Source organism: Marmota monax, unplaced genomic scaffold (genome assembly GCF_021218885.2).
Source record: "Marmota monax isolate L192 unplaced genomic scaffold, Marmota_monax_Labrador192_F-V1.1 WCK01_AAM20220418_F8-fsc00615, whole genome shotgun sequence".
Classification (NCBI taxonomy): domain Eukaryota; kingdom Metazoa; phylum Chordata; class Mammalia; order Rodentia; family Sciuridae; genus Marmota; species Marmota monax.
Window position 1 is genome coordinate 63,962 of NW_026695016.1, and position 18,308 is coordinate 82,269.

The 18,308-nt window shown below is 38.7% G+C and overlaps 2 pseudogenes; one reads left to right on the forward strand and one right to left on the reverse strand.

Moving 5' to 3' along the window:
• The first annotated feature begins 293 nt into the window (after nucleotides 1–293).
• On the forward strand, nucleotides 294–1,385 carry LOC124081415 (actin, cytoplasmic 3-like; annotated as a pseudogene).
• A 996-nt stretch (nucleotides 1,386–2,381) lies between these two features.
• On the reverse strand, nucleotides 2,382–15,450 carry LOC124081412 (protein ITPRID2-like; annotated as a pseudogene).
• Between the last annotated feature and the right edge of the window lie 2,858 nt (nucleotides 15,451–18,308).

Genomic DNA, 18,308 nt, shown 5'->3' on the forward strand with positions numbered 1-18,308 from the left:
GGAGATATAATAAAGGATACTTGTAAACTGGGTACTTTATGTGGTTGGTTTACTTCAATTTTACTTCATAACAATACAAGTAAAAGTTTTGTCTATAGTTAAAAATTCTAAGATTCAAAAAGCAGATTATGAATATGTCAGTATGTTATTAACATACAAACGTCGATAGCAATGCTATTATGTATATATGTTACGTATACGTGTAACATATACAATAGCAGAACAGTGAGAATGCATTATCTTGTTCATGGACTCTCCCAAGCTCCATGTCCTCCTGCAGCTTTGCAATTGCAAGGGAAGAAGAAATCACTAAGCTCATCACTGACAATTGCTCCGTCATGTGCAAAACTGGCTTTGCTGGCATTTACACCCCCAGGGCTCTGTTCCCTTCCATCATCGGGTGTCCCCACCACCAGGGTATGATGGTGGACAGGCCCAGAGCAAACTCAGCATCATGACCCTGAAGTACCTCATGGAGCACAGCATTGTCACCAACTGGGATGATATGGAGAACATCTGGCACCACACCTTCAACTATGAGCTGTGTATGGCCCATGAGGAGCACCTAGTGTTTCAACAGCACCGTTGACCAAGGCCCCCCTGAACCTCAAGGCCAACAGAGAGAAGATGATTCAGATCATGTTAGAGACCTTCAACACACTGGCATATATGTGGCCATCCAGTTCGTGCTGTCCCTGTATGCCTCTGGGTGCACCATTGGCATTGTTATGGACTCTGGTAATTGGGTCACCCCATTGTGCCCATCTGTGAGGGCTATGCTCTTCTCCATACCATCCTGTGTCTGGACCTGGCTGGCCAGGACCTTACAGACTACCTCATGAAGATTCTGACAGACTATAGCTATAGCTTCACTACCACAGCAGAACGGGAGATCATGTGTTACATTAAGGAAAAGCTGTGCTATGTCGCCCTGGACTTCAAGCAGGAGTTGGCCACTGCTTCATCCTCTTCCTCCCTGTGAAGAGTTATGAGCTGCCCCACAGGCAGATGATCAGCATTGGTAATGAGTGTCCAGAGTACCTCTTCCAGCCCTCTTTACTGGGTACAGAATCCTCTGGCATCCACAAGACCTCTTTCAACTCCATCATGAAGTGTGATATTAATATCTGCAATGACCACTATGCCAACACTATGCTGTATGGTGGCACCACCATATATCCAGGCATCACTGACAGGATGCAGAAGATCACTGCCTGGCATCCAGCACCATTAAGATCAAGATTATTGTTCCCCCTGAGCACAAGTACTCTGTGGGGATTGGCAACTCCATCCTGGCCTCACTGTCTACCTTCCAGCAGATGTGGATGAGCAAGCATGAGTACACTGAGTCAGGCCCCTCCATTTTCCACTGCAAATGCTTCTAGATGGACTGAGTAGGTTCTGGGCACCCACTTCATGTGCAGATTCTTTGTTATTGTTGTTGTTATTTTTCACATTTATTTACCACAAATAAAGCCAAACATTTTCCTTTTTTTCTCATAAAAACAAAGAGTTTCAACTTGCTAAAACTGAATTCAAATAATTTATATATGATGAGAACACATCTAAATTATTTCCATTTGGAAAATACAAGAAACCAGCTTATTCATTTCTATCCATTCAAGTTGGAGGCCCCATTATTTTGACAATACTCTATGATGTAGTATAAAACACAGAAGAAGAAACATCTCCTTATTAGAAGTCCGGACAATGCAAAAGTACATAGCATTTAACATAAGGAATATTTCCAAAAGAAAAATAATATGTAAGCTGTAATAAAATTACATTTGTTTGGGGTAAATCAATGAGGTTTACAGTGTAAGAACACTGAGCAGTTGTAGGTAATTCTAACCTATTGCTATCAGTAGCCTCCTCAATAATTAAGAGCAATTTTTACAACAGTTTGTTTTCTTGGAAGTGACACTAATTAACAGCAATGAAAGGAAAATCACTGGCTGCTTCAAGCTCTATTAAAATAAATCAGTTATTGCACAGTAAATACCTCATAGAGGTCAGTGTTGTAAGAAGCTAGTCTGAAGAAGTATGTTATTTATAAATTGGTTATGTCTGGAAGTCTTCAAGTTTTATAATTAATTCTACATAGGAAATCAATTGGAAAAATATCAACATACAAGTAAATATTAGGCTTTTCCAAATTGCTACGGTATTGAGAGATTAAAAAATAATCAGCAAAGTGCCTAGTTTCTATGTATATTTTTTGAAAAGATATGTGTAGGGAAAATACACATTCCACATTGTATACAATAGCCCATCTGAGCAGATAGTATCTTCTTAAGTACAGATAACACCTCCACCAGTGTATATAATTGGTAACTCAAATAATCATAACCACAGGATCCATGCCAACCTAAAAACTCCACTTAATGACTATCTTGCTTAGGATTAGATATTGTACTTGAAGATACTGCTGCTAAGTCAACTTACAATTTCCCTTCTGAATTCCCCAATAATTGACTCCTTCATCTCCCAGATGATTTGCTACACATTTCTGTGCATTTCCTCAGGCATTAGAGGGAGTTTTCCAGACCCTTCTTCCACTTCAGAGTTAGGTCCTACAATCCATGAGGTTTCTTCTTGGGCTGCTCCAACTTCTTCAGAACTCTCCAACTCTGGAGGTATCTGCATGGAGGTATCCACCCAAATAAGGCAAAGGATTGTGTTACAGTAAACACAGGTGCATAGCCCAATACCAGAGCTGCACTTCCTTGCCAAGAGAAGGTGAGGCCCAACTGCCTCGCACTGTGTGTGATGCCAATTCTACACCCCCATTACTTTAGGCTGTGGGGGCATGCTCAGCTCTGTTTAGGGCAGCCCCCCCAGCATTTGATGTTGAGTAGGAGAAAACTGATTCTGAACTTTCTCCAGGAGAGAGTTCATATCCCATTTCCTCCAAGTTCCAGGCCCAATTCAGACTTCAACTATGACTGTTCTCATATAAGTTCAGTGATTGGTTCCATTACATAAAGCAGAGAAGGAAATGACAAGTTATCAATGCTTCTACTGCCACACATTTCCACAAGTGCTGAGGAGTGGAAAGGAAAAGATACCTGCACTGCCTGAAATTGTCGATCTAGGTCCAACAAGCAGTCCTGAAGTTCCATTCAGAATGAAAAATCTCAACTCTGCAGCTGATCAACTTCATATCTTTCCTCTTCAGTCATGTGGTGAAAAACCTTGGTTTAATGATGCAGCAATGCTAACTCTAAATCCATCATTTGTATTCTAAACAAATTCAGGCTTTGCCTCATTACTTGAAGCTCCTGAAAAGTATTTTCATAAAGAAGTAGAACAGATGATTCTAAGTACTACATGGAAGAGCAGCAAAATCAGGTCCTCTCATCATAGGGTACCATGAAAGATTTTGCAGTGAGTTTCTGATATCGTGCAACAATCTTTGAAACTGAATTTCTATGATAGAAGGAGGATTCACAGAGCACACTCAGTAAGGGTAGGCAGCATATCTGTGTGAGTAAGGACACCTGATAGGGGAGGCAAAGGTGGTACCTGAGATGTTGGAAACACTATGTGTGCTCAGAGTTCTCATGTGCTCACACAGGGGCCTTTCCTGTCCCTGAGAGTGGACAGACTGAGTGGAGAGGTGGACTGAGACATCTGTGCTGGAATGAACTGTGAACAGGCAGGAGTCCTTCCATGATGGCATACCTCCAAACTGGTCTCCTCACTCTGGGTGGGTTCTTCTTTCTTCACAGATGATGGAGAGATGAACATTGTAGATTTAACCAAAGACTGTCATGCTCAGTCAGGCCTTTATCCCCTTCCTGTTCCTTTTCAGGTGTGTATTTATTAGGTGAAAGAAGGTGGTCTCTTTCCCTGGAGACAACTGGGCATTGACAGAGGACACAACCCTTACTGGGCTCAATAAAGTTGTTGGTAAAGACTGAGATCTTCTTAGAGGATAGCCAGCTTTTGCAAGCAAGTATCTTTGTTTTTAAAAGATCTTTTGATTTTATCAGGCTATGCCCTACTCTGATTAACAGGGTACAAACCTTCATTGGAGCTCTTTGCAAAGCGGTATTAAATCTGTCCACAAAAGGAGGAGGCTCCACTGTATTTTCAGAGCTTGTATCACTGCATTTTGCTTCAATGGAAGCCAGTAGTTTCAGAATACAGTGTGTGTTGAACTTTGCAAATTCACATTCACTTCTTTATCCACATCACTTTCACCACTTGTTTCCCTCATGAGCTCTACTGTCTGAGCTGAAGACAAATACTCTTCTGTTTTGGAACTTTCAGCAATGTGACCCTCTGGACTACAGATGGACTGCATATTTCCTGTATTCTCAATAGTCCCACATTCAGCAACTGTTTCTGCCTTGGCTCTTCCTTTCTGAAGACGGGTAAGAGACTCCTCCTCTGACTCATGGAAATAAGGTTGGTCTTGCACTATTGGTGTAACAAGGTCCTCACCAAATGATGTGACTGTTGTCTCACTGTCATAACTATCAGCACTATCCCCCATGGCTTGCAGGGACCCATGGACCTTAGGATAATTACGGGAGAGACTCTCAGTGGAATTTTGGCAAAACCACTGCTATCAGAACACTGGCTCACAAGTACATAGCAGATGATCTCTTTTGGACTTGGTGAAACCTAGCTCATAAGTGGGTGGAATATGAAAAGCTTCTCCCGCTATACTCTGACTATCTTACATTTCAAAGGAGTCCTTCTGCTATGTCATTATATTGCTATGGATAAGATCATCAATGGTGTACAAGGCTCGTTTTCAAGTGCATTTTCCAGCTCACTGTGGCTGGACATGTTGAAATCACCATCTGAATCAGATTCTACAATAGACTCCTCTCCTCAGGCAATATACCCTCATGACTTTGTGTCTCTTTATTCTGTTCAGTCTCAGTTTTTTGGTTAAAATTTCTATTTGCTTCATCAGAAAATCTGTCAGTGTCAGCATTCTCCAAAACCCCTATGGAAACACCCAAGACTTCTTCTTTAACTGTAGCTAACATAGAAGATGAGTCTTTCTTTTTTATAAATTTTTGAGATTTTTTATCATTTTTATTGCTTATAATTTTTTATTATTGAAGATTGATTTCTTCAATCATTGAAATATTTGGAATTTTTCCTTTTTCAACTGCTGGGGAAGGACTTCCACCTTCTGCTTTCTCTGTTTTACGAATAATTTAGTTTTGATAGTGTTTTCATTAAATGATTTGCATTGTTACTTAAACTTAAAGGTGAGGCAAGTCTGTCTCCTTGATAGAGGTCACTGAGGACATACTTCCAATTCTTTTTGAAGGGGAGTCTCAGAACCTTGAGAGAATAAAGAAGAAAAAAATATAAAGTAGAAAACACATTTGCCATAATAATAAGCATGTCAATTTGACAAAAGTGGCTTGTTAAAGCATGATTTGGATTCTCTACTTCCATTGGTTGCATTTCAGCACTCATAATACTTTAATATTAAGGCTGACATTGTGGCTCAGTGGTATAGTGATCCCCTGGCATGCATGAGGAACTGGGTTTCATCCTCAGCACCACTAAAAAAACAAAATAAAGGTATTTTGTCCACCTATCACTAAAAACTAAATGTTCAAAATACATTAATATCTATTCCTGTGGCAAATTATGAAGAATTTAAAAATATGGAAGGAATTTTAGAAGCAATGTCTGGTACATCTCATCCAAATTCAAGATTATAAAGAATTTCTTCCAGATCTTCCTCACAAAGTTCCAATAATTCTGAAATTCTCAAGACTGACCCAATGCTCTTGCCATACCCAGAAGAATCCACATTTCTCTCTTCTGATGAAACTGGAGTCTTCTCTTATAAAAATATATTCTCTTATAAAAATATAAGTGACTGCCTTTCTGCCCTAGATTTGAGTGCCAAAAACTGCTACATGCAGTATAAAATTATAAATTCAACCATATAAAATGAAGCACTCCTGTCATTCAGACATATTAAAGAAAGTGATCACCCACCAGACACTGGAAGGAGATATAATAACACATGTAACAATGCTAAAGAACTATTCAGTATTTGTAGAGAACATGTAGAAATGTATAAGAAAAATCATACCCCAATAGAAACATAAACAACCATTTCTTAGAAGAGGAAAGATCTATGACCTATAAAAATAAATGGAGATACTTGGCATCTTATTAGTATTCAGGGAAATTAAAATAAAAGAAAAATTAAATACTAATTACACATGTTGATTAGCTGAACTTAGACCCTAGCTGTTTTATGTTTTAGAGCAAAACAATGAAATAATCTCCATTCTCTATTTAGAGCCAAGATTGGTATTTGTTTAGCTGGTAAAGTTGGATTTTTTACTTACCTGAAAAATGGGCTTTCTGGGAGAGCAGGGAAAATTTTCTTAGTGTGGCCAAGCATAACTGGAGAGAATAGGGCAAAGAGGTTGGCTTGGGCTGTTCATAATGCTTAGGGCTGGAATACTGGCAAAGATTCTCAGTTATGGATCAAAGGTCCCACTACCATCAAAGGAGGGAGCACTGAGATTTTGTGAGCTTGCCTAGCTATGGAGCACAAGATGAAGGAAAACTGAGGCTTAAAAGTTTTCAGCACTCATATATTGAAGTAATGGAGCCCCATCTTTATTATAATACTCCCTTAGGTTTGACACATGATCAAAATGTGCCAGGTTCTACTTAATGTGATTTTGATCTTATTTGAGTGAGGTGTTATGATGCTCTAAGAAGTCTGAAAATGGTAAAAGAGGTTGCAGTTCATTGAACACCAAATTTAAGAACTTAATATTGCTGGACACAGTGGTGCATGCATGTAATCCCAGTGGTTCAGGAGGCTGAGGCAGGAGGATCACAAGTTCAAAGCCAGCCTCATCAAGTTAGAGAAGCCCTACGCAACTTAGTGACACCCTGTCTCTAAGTAAAATATAAAAAGCTCACTTTATTTAATCCATCTCAGTGAAACTAGAGATTCTCAAGAGTTCTTTATCCCATGGGAGGATCCTTGAAGAGCGAATTGGGTTATTAACTAGGCCAGATGGCCAGACTATTTTCAAAGGACAACAAATTTATAAAGTGTATAGATATGTCTGGTTTTTGGTCAGCGTATATAGAACCAAAGTTCCTGAAGTTTTGGCCAAATTTATTGACCTGTTATCAATGACATTTTGATTAAGGGTTGAAAAACAGAAGTTCTCCACTGAGCTCTATTGCATGCAATAGACAAGATACAATTTATTAAGAATGCAACCTCCAGCTGCTGCTCATTCGGTTTGTCTCAAAGGATGAACTCTGAAGCTACCCAAGAATATTGAGGGAGGGGTGACACCCTCTAGCATGTGGCATATGGCAAGGGATTAAACACAGAATGGAATTCCCTCTTATAGAGGGAATATCCCAGGGCCCAAGTTGGGCTGCATCCTGTAGCAAGAGGCTTGGTGACTGTGCCACAATTGTATGTTCCTGCTTCTGTGATCCTATGCATAATGGGTAGCAGGGTCAGGAGGATCACACACACATCAAGCACTGAGAGATTTACTGGTTCCACCAGAATCCAGAAAGTGGCAGTAGTTGCTGCTCTGATAGTATATAACACAGGGCTGAGAAGAGAGGCTTTTCACATTAGTAGCTCACAGATAATTCACCACCATCAGGATGGTCCAAATAATACAGAGTATATGAAAGGAGGTTTCCAGAGCCCCTTCATTGAAGGACTCTAGGAGCACTAGCCAGAGCACCACTATATGGTAGCTGAGACTATTGTTGGAGAAAGCCTCACTCAAAATAGGCTTAGTTTAAGTAACAGCACATATAAGCTTAAGCAAAACTTGTAAATAAGCAATGGAAGCCCGGTAACCTAAACAAAATCCTAAGTGATGTTACTGCTTTATCACAGTGTCAGGAAAGGAGCAACCATTGGTTTACCAAATAATTTTAAGGAATTTAGCCAAGCAGTTGGGGCTTGGTGCTGTGTGAAACTAGGATCTACCCTTTTTTCATGAGCTAATTATTGAATGTGTATTTTCATGTCTTAAGTGAGTGTGTCAAATGAATCCCTGCAATGAGACAGTCATCATGATGATGTAATGGCAGAGCTCTTTGAGAAACCTCAGTGCAGAGAGGTATCACACTGGGAAAGGCCTGGCTGGCAGGAGAAGCGAGGTGACTAGAAACCAGGAATAAACCTAAGCTAACAGGTTTTGAGAGACACTGGGGGGGGGGGGAGGAGTGAGTGGCCTCACACGGATTGTTTCCTATAGCTGGAGGGCAAAATCTTGGCCCAGAAGGCACAGCACTACCTACTGGATGCGAAGAAAATAGAAGCCTAACAGTGCCCCTTCTTTTTCTTTCTTTTTTAAATTTTCAAATTTTTTAATTTTAATTTTTTAAATTATTTTTTAATTGAAATTTTTATTTTACTGCATTTTATTATTATTATTATTATTATTATTATTTTATCATTTCTTTTTCTTTTCTATTCTTTTCTCTTTCTTTCCTCTGTCCCTCTCTCTTTCTTGGTTTGCTTCCTTACCTTTTCCCCATCTTTCCTCTTAAGCATGACCACCCAGATTACATACAACTTACTAAATGCAAATAGATAAATACTATGAATCAGTCTATAGTCCGCCTAAGCCCTTAACTACCCCCAAGTACTCCTGTCTATTCTCTTGTTAATATCCACCTGCATTTGAGCAACCCCCCAAAGAAGCTAACATATACTAACCTCCATACCATCAAATTGCCCGACCTCAACATAAAATCCTAAGTTCAAACCTCAGTTCTCTATATGCCATCAAAATTTGTAGGCCTTTAATGAAACTAATGAATTTACCTTAAATCAAAATTAAATCCAACATCTCTAAACATTGTCTCCCAACACAAAGGAGAGATATTGGAACTATAAAAACCAAAACAAATTTAAAGGAGAAAACAGAAGCACAGCAGTCAGAGTTGGAAAGTAACATGAGCACCATGAAAAAACAAGGGAAAAAAGGATTACAAAAAATGCAGGACAACTTAAATTCACAGGAGAACCTAGAGGCATCAGAAAAATGGACAGAGAAAGATCTCAAGGCATACCTAACTCAGATGAAACGGAATCTTAGAGAAGACTTTCGACAGCAAGTCCAAACAATGAAAGTATACTTTGAAAACGAATTTCATAAGCAAATTCAAATGGCAAAGAATGAGCTCTACCAGGAGATAGAGATTTTAAAAAAAAATCAAACAGTAATCCTAGAAATGCAGGAAACCATAAACCAAATTAAAAACTCAAATGAGAATATTACAAATAGACTAGATCAAATAGAATTCAGAACATCAGATAATGAAGACAAAGTTTATCAACTTGAAAAGAATATAGTCTACACAGTAAGGATCCTAAGAAATCACAAGCAATCCATCCAAGAAATATGGGATGTCATAAAAAAAACCAAACTTGAGAGTCATTGGGATAGAAGAAGGTGTAGAGGTTCAAACCAAAGGAATGAACAATCTATTGAATGAAATAATCTTAGAAAACTTCCCAGATATGAAAGATGGAATGGATTGCCAAATCCTGGAAGCCTACAGGACCCCAAACATACAAAACCATAATAGGCCAACTCCAAGACACATAATTATGAAGATATCCAACATAAAGAACAAGGAGAGAATATTAAAAAGCTACGAGAGAAAGGAGGCAGATTACAATCAGGGGTAAACCAATAAGGTTAACAGCTGATTTTTCATCACAGACATCAAAAGACTACCAACCAAGAAAAGTCCTGGACCAGATGGATATACAGCGGAGTTTTACAAAACCTTCAAAGAAAAATTAATACCAATACTTTTCAAGTTATTTCAAAAAATAGAAAAAGAAAGAGCTCTTCCAAATTTATTCTATGAGGCCAACATCACCCTGAACCCAAAACCAGACAAAGACACTTCAAAGAAAGAAAACTACAGACCAATATCGCTAATGAATTTAGATGCAAAAATCCTCAATAAAATCCTGGAGAATCCAATACAAAAGCACATCAAAAAAATTGTGCACCATGATCAAGTAGGATGCATCCCTGGGATTCAAGGCTGGTTCAATATACAGAAATCAATAAATGTTATTCACCACATCAATAGACTTAAAGATAAGAACCACATGATCATCTCGATAGATGCAGAAAAAGCATTCGACAAAGTACAGCATCCCTTTATGTTCAAAACACCAGAAAAACTAGGGATAACAGGAACTTAACTCAACATTGTAAAAGCTATATATGCTAAGCCTCAGGCTAGCATCCTCCTGAATGGAGAAAAACTGAAGTCATTCCCTCTAAAAACTGGAACAAGACAGGGATGTCCTCTCTCACCACTTCTATTCAATTTAGTTCTCGAAATACTAGTCAGAGCAATTAGACAGACAAAAGAAATTAAAGGCATAAAAATAGGAAAAGAAGAACTTAAATTATCACTGTTTGCAGATGATATGATACTATATCTAACAGACCCAAAAGAGTCAACAAAGAAACTACTAGAGCTAATAAATGAATTCAGCAAAGTGGCAGGATATAAAATCAACACGCATAAATCAAATGCATTCCTGTATATCAGTGACAAATCTTCTGAAATGGAATTGAGGACAACCACCCCATTCACAATATCCTCAAAAAAATAAAATACTTGGGAATCAACCTAACAAAAGAGGTGAAAGGTTTATATAATGAAAACTACAGAATACTAAAGAGAGAAATAGAAGAAGACCTTAGAAGGTGGAAAACTATACCCTGTTCATGGATAGGAAGAACTAACATCATCAAAATGGCAATATTACCCAAAGTTCTTTATAGGTTTAATGCAATGCCAATCAAAATCCCAATGGCATTTCTTGTAGAAATAGAAAAAGCATTAATGAAATTCATATGCAAAAACAAAAGACCCAGAATAGCAAAAGCAATTCTAAGCAGGAAGTGTGAATCAGGCGGTATAGCGATACCAGATTTCAAACTATTTTACAGAGCAATAGTAAGAAAAATGCATGGTACTGGTACCAAAACAGGCGGGTGGACCAATGGTATAGAATAAAGGACACAGAGACCAATCCACAAAACTATAACTTTCTTATATTTGATAAAGGGGCTAAAAGCATGCAATGGAGGAAGGATAGCATCTTCAACAAACGGTGCTGGGAAAACTGGAAATCCATATGCAACAAAATGAAACTGAATCCCTTTCTCTCGCCATGCACAAAAGTTAACTCAAAATGGATCAAAGAACTTGATATCAAATCAGAGACTCTGTGACTTTTAGAAGAAAAAGTTGGCTCCGATCTACATATTGTGGGGTCAGGCTCCAAATTCCTTAATCGGATGCCCATAGCACAAGAGTTAATAAATAGAATCAACAAATGGGACTTACTCAAACTAAAAAGTTTTTTTCTCAGCAAGAGAAACAATAAGAGAGGTAAATAGGGAGCCTATATCCTGGGAACACATTTTTACTCCTCACAATTCAGATAGAGCCCTAATATCCAGAGTATACAAAGAACTCAAAAAATTAAACAATAAGATAACAAATAACCCAATCAACAAATGGGCCAAGGACCTGAACAGACACTTCTCAGAGGAGGACATACAATCAATCAACAAGTACATGAAAAAATGCTCATCATCTCTAGCAGTCAGAGAAATGCAAATCAAAACCACCGTAAGATACCATCTCACTCCAGTAAGATTGGCAGCCATTATGAAGTCAAACAAAAACATGTGCTGGTGAGGATGTGGGGAAAGGGGTACTCTTGTACATTTCTGGTGGGACTGCAAATTGGTTCAGACAATTTGGAAAGCAGTATGGATATTCCTGGGAAAGCTGGGAATGGATCCACCATTTGACCCAGCTATTGCCCTTCTCAGACTATTCCCTGAAGACCTTAAAAGTGCGTACTACAGGGATACTGCCAAATTGATGTTCATAGCAGCACAATTCACAATTGCTAGACTGTGGAACCAACCCAGATGCCCTTCAATAGATGAATGGATAAAAAAAATGTGGCATTTATACACCATAGAGCATTACGCAGCACTAAAAAATGTCAAAATCATAGAATTTGCAGGGAAATGGATGCCACTAGAGCAGATTATACTTAGTGAAGCTAGCCAATCCCTAAAAAACAAATACCAAATGTCTTCTTTGATATAATGAGAGCAACTAAGAACAGAGCAGGGAGGAAGTACAGGAAGAAAAGATTAACATTAAACAGAGACATGAGGTGGGAGGGAAAGAGAGAGAAAAGGGAAATTGCATGGTAATGGAGGGAGACCCTCATTGTTATACAAAATTACATATAACAGGTTTTGAGGGGAAATGGAAAAAAACAAGGGAGAGAATTAAATTACAGCAGATGGGATAGAGAGAGAAGATGGGAGGGGAGGGGGAATAGTAGAGGATAGGAAAGGTAGCAGAATACAACAATTACTAATATGGCATTATGTAAAAATGTGGATGTGTAACCGATGTGATTCTGCAATCTGTATATAGGGTAAAAATGGGAATTCATAACCCACTTGAATCTAAAGTATGAAATATGATATGTCAAGAGCATTGTATTGTTTTGAACAACCAATAAAAAAAGGTCTTGCCTGACAAACATGGTGTGTGATAACAATTCATTGAGGGACCCTGAGGTTAGCAGATATGTTGTGTCCCTGTAAACACAATGGAAAAAGATAGCTGAGGGGATGTTGAGATAAGATGGAATAGAATGTATTCACCAAACCTATAGCAGCAAAATAATTATTATTTTGATTGATGGGAGAGTAATTTTCCTAATTTTGTGTACAAGAGAGTTAATGGGTAGAGCTATGGCATTAAGGCTCCAATAGCCTTTCCAAGTTTAGTAACAGGACATATTGGACACTGGGGATCACCCTTGAAGACTATATTTTATTTACATTACACAATATCAACTGTTTTAACTGGGACAACTGGACAATGATGTGCATTTCTCAGGTTGATTTATATATGCCAAAATCATAACCATAATTTAATTCTGATTTATTACTCATATGGTCAATGTGTTCATTACATACTTTAGGAAAAAATGTATGCTGACTATGGGTAATTGGGTAAGGCAATGATTAATTCTAATTATTAAAATGCAAGATACTTATTCTCTATTTTATGCTTCAGTAATTTTCTCTGAGATAATAGGTGCTACCTTTTTTTTAATTTAGTGTGATTCCCTATATATAGCTATTCTACTCAAGTCTCAGTTATTGGCTAAAAGCATGAATGTTTCCAATTGGTGCATTTCAACAGATGGTGCAGTTATTCAGAGCCTGTGTTTCAGAGGCTCAAAAGTAAATCAGTTCCCTTTCTTATTTAATTAGTTATTTGTAACTGGATAAAATACCTTTCTTTAATTTATTTATTTTCATGTGATGCTGAGGATTACACCCAGGGCCTCACACATGCTAGGCAAGTGCTGTACACTTAGCCACCACCCCAGCCCCTCCGTTTCTTTTCTTTTCTTCTTTCTTTCTTTCTTTTTTTTTTTTTTGGTGCAATAATTCTTTTAATAAAAATTAGATTTCCAGTAGTGTTTAATTGTAGGTTACTATTTTCATTTTTAATTTCTTCCTTTTGTATTCAGGTTTATCTCCCTCTCCCTCTTTCTTCCTCTTCCACATTTCCTTCTTATGATTCAGGAGCATTGACACTATTCACATTTACAAGTATCTTCCTCCATGACACCTCACCTCATAGCTAGTGACCTCCTGCATGATCAGGGTTGAATTAACCTCAGGCCATATCATAGGATGCCATGAATGTTTTTTCTTATGATATTGAGGATCAAGAACCTTTTCTTGTCACAAATACAGGACTTTGGAAGAGTACTATTGAGCAACCTGCTTTTAGGACTGCTAGAATCAAGACATTCAAAGTAATGTGCAAATATGTCCAACTGAGACAAGACCTAGGACCTTTGTAAGGAGGGCCCCCTGCCCTAAATGTCAAATATGAACTCTGCCTTAGAAGAGTTAAATCTATAGTGGAGGCTCAGTGGAACTTGTCAGATGCAGGAGGAAATGGTGCAACTTGTAGGGAGGCTCTAACTAAAGCAGCAATACAGTACAGAGAGTTCATGGCCATCTACAGCCCAAAAGACAGGTGTTGCAGTCTCCAGAGACAGAGTGCACTTCCACTCAGAATTTGGTCTGGACATGAAAACTGGTGATGCCACCTACTTACAAGAGGGTGAGGAAGTAGGCTTTCTGGAGAGAGCAAGGAAGGTTTCAAGCTAGTGCAAATTGCATTAAGGGAAGGATAAGGAGAATTAGGGTTTACATGGTGTCTTGGGCTGGGGTTGGGTGCTAAAATCCATAGCCAAGTAGTATGATGCATGGCATTTTTGGTTGATAGGTGAAGCCAGCAAGCCATTGAGATGATATGATTATGTTAAGATCTGCATTCTTATGGATATTAGACCCCTGCTGTCTACCTTGGCCTGCTAAGGGACCCCTGGAGAGTTCCCATTGGTTGGGGAAGTGCAGTAGGAGGGAATTCCGGAGGAGGGACTTCCTGTTGGGGTCTGGGAGAATGCCGCATATGTCGGTTGGCAGTTTTTTCCTGGGAGTGTAAGGGGCATTGGCGGCAGTTTCAAAAAAAAGTTTGTTCCTGCTTGAGTGGCTCGTGATTTTGTGCCCAGCCAGACTGCAGCAATTGGTGGCCCGTGCGGGGGACGCCTGAAGCTTGGAGGTGAGTAAAATTGCTCACCCCTGAGGGAAGGTGACAGAATGGGTGACCATTTCAAAAAACAATGTGTTCTTGTTTTGATTTATTTTGTTTTTGTTTCAAGCTGCCTATCCTTAGAACTTTCTCAGGCAAACTGGGAAAAATGGTTGGCTCAAGGTTTGAAGTTGTTCAGCCCTGAGAAAGAGAAAATTGATACAATGATTTTTTGTTCCATTTTTGTTTCATTCTGTTTCGGTTTTGTTTTACATTATCTTATTGGGTTGTGTTACCTTTATAGTAGATTAGAAATTAGAAAGAAAAAAAAAAAAACCAAAAGACTGTTATGTAAATTGTTAGAGGTCCAGACTGGTAGAAAACATGTTAGGTCAAGCAAAAGAGAAGGTCTCTCAAGCTAGTCAGACAGAGGAAAATTTAAAGGAAGAAAATTTAAAAAACAACCATCGGGGGGAGCTACAACAGGAGGCTGCTAAAAACTCTGTTCTATCACCAGAGGGTGTAATTCAACCAACAGCTCCATCTACAGCTGAGTGGCCCTCAACAGCCGTAATTGATGGACGGAATCCTGAGGCAGGACCTCAAAGATTAGCCTATACTTGAGCAGGCAGGAGGGCAACAAATTCACCGTGCTTTAGATTTCAAAACAGTGAAGCAATTAAAGGAGGCTGTAACAACCTATGGTCCGCAAGCACCCTTCACTGTGAGCATGGTCGAATCCATTACCAACTTGGACATGACGCCATCAGATTGGGCTAAGATGTGTCAATCTGTGCTAAATGGAGGACAATATTTGTTATGGAAGGTTGACAATGAGGAATTTTGCACAGAGACAGCTAGGCGAAATGCAGCAGCCGGTTACCCTCAAAGAAATCTAGATATGTTGTTAGGAAAAGAACCTTATGAGGGTCAACGGCAACAAATTGAATATGATTCTGGTGTATACACACAAATTGCTGTAGATGCAGTTAGGACATGGAAAACTTTACAGGGGCATGGAGATTTACAAGGACAATTATCTAAGGTAATACAAGGAAATAATGAACCTTACGCTTAATTTGTAGATAGGCTTATTCAAACAGCTTCCAGAATTTTTGGAGATACAGAAAAAGCAATGCCATTTATAAAACAACTGGCTTATGACCAAGCAAATCGTTGCTGCAGAGAGGTCATTATACCATGGAGACATGAAGATTTAAACACATATATTAAATTATGTAGAGACATTAATGAACAAGGGCAAGTCTTGGCAACTGCAGTACAACAGGCTTTAGATGCCAGGCCAAAAACATGCTACAATTGTGAACAAACAGGACATTTTAAAAGGAGCTGCCCCATAGGAGGAGAGTTTAACAAAGCTAGGTATCAAAGGAATAGAATACCGGGTGTTTGCCCACGATGCCAAGGAGGGAGACATTGGGCTAATGAATGCCATTCTCAAACCACCATAGAGGGTATTTCATTATCAAAAAATGGACAAGGACAAAGTGTTTACCCACGATATCATGGAGAAAGGCATCAGGCTCCATTGCCAAAAAAAGAACTGGGGGACCCAATGCTCCGGGGCCCACAACCACAAATATATGGGGCAATGGAGGAACCCAGCAACACCATCAGTGTAGTGCCCAGAACACATTATCCATTAAATCCCTCATCAGACAAACTAGAGGGAGCACAGGGTTGGATATCTGCGCCTCCGCCAGAGCAGTACTAACTTCAGAGTTGGGAGTTCAAATCATTCCCACAGGAGTAAAATGACCTCTTCCCCAAGGAACAGTAGGCTTATTATTGGGACGCAGCTCTTCTACTCTAAAAGGACTTAAGATAAGTTCTGGGGTAATTGATCCTGATTATGAAGGTGAAATAAAAATTATAGCTAGTTCTCCAAGAGGTATATCAGTAATTTCACCAGGAGATAGACTAGCACAGTTATTAATAATACCCAGCCTGCATGATAAATTTTCCAGTCGTACTATAGAAAGAGGTTCCAGGGGATTAGGCTCCACAGGTGTGCATTGCGCTATGCTGTCTTTAAATTTAGATTCTCACCCAATGCTAAAACTAAATATCCAAGGACATGAATTTAATGGGCTACTGGACATAGGAGCTGACCTTAACATCATATCTCGTCAAGAATGGCCAAAACATTAGCCATTACAACAAGCCACTCAAACTCTTCAAGGCCTAGGAGTGGCAACTAATCCCCATAGAAGTGCAATGGTATTAGATTGAAAGGATCCTGAAGGATGTGAAGGAACTATACAGCCATATGTATTGGATCATCTTCCTATAAATTTATGGGGACGAGATGTCCTAGATCAATTGGGTTTGTCATTAACAAATATCATCAATCCTAACGTGCCTACTACTAGGGCTAAACAAGGCTTTAGGAAAGAAAAAAGATTAAGAGAACAACAACAAGGTATAACAGCACCAATTCACATAGATCAAGAAATAAATATACATGGATAGGGTTTTCAGAAAGGGCCACTGAGACAATCAAAATTACTTGGAAATCAAAAAGACCAGTGTGGGTTCCTAAGTGGCCCCTGACTAAAGAAAAGATACAAGTAGCCCATGACCTGGTCAAACAACAATTAGCAGAGGGACATATACAACCTTCCATATCTCCCCATAATACTCCCATTTTTGTCATTAAAAAGAAATCTGGTAAATGGAGATTATTACAAGATGTAAGAGCCATTAATAATGAGATGGTTATTATGGGACCTGCTCAATCAGGGATTCCCCAATTGTCTGCTTTGCCAAAAACCTGGTATGTTTTAGCTATAGATATTAAAGATTGTTTTTTTCCAATTCCAATTCATCCTGAGGATAGTCCAATCCTGCGGCAGTTGGGATTAACTTTTTCATCTGTGCCTTGAATTTCCTACCTGCACCAAGGGATGGAGAAGGCTGGTTTCCTCATGGACTCGTCCAGATGTGGGTCAGAAAGGGAAGAGTAAGAGGTGGGGCTTGAAACCATAAACATGGAAAAGCAGTCAAACAGGAGAAAATGGAGTCAGACTCCACCCTTCACTGTCACAAATGCTTGCTATACACAAAGCAAATGGAGGAGCCATATGAAATAGCACTGGTGATAGTGAAAAGAGCATGCATCCAAGTGTCACAAATGAGAAATGGATATTAAAGTGTAGAATATTCTCTCAGTAGAATATAACATAGCTGTGGCAACAAATATACTACAGATCTTTCTAAGAAAGTGAACAAATCCTAATAAATATTAATCCTAATATTGCTGAGTAAAAAATGATCCAGATGACATTCATTATTATAATTTTTGTCATTCAAGAACAAATGAAACAATGTTTTACATACACAAATTTGTTATGAGGAAAAATACATTGGTTAATTCATGAATTCTAGAGTAACTTAACAGTCTTTCATTAATTATGTTATTTTGTATTATGATATTAGTATAATATATGTATTTTAAATATAATGATAAACAATGTTAATATTTCTGTTATAATATTATTTGTACTATAATGCTTTAGTTCAGCTTTTTTTGGTGCTGGATATGAAACTCAGGGGTTCCCTCATGCCAGGCAAGGGCTCTACTACTGAGCTAACCC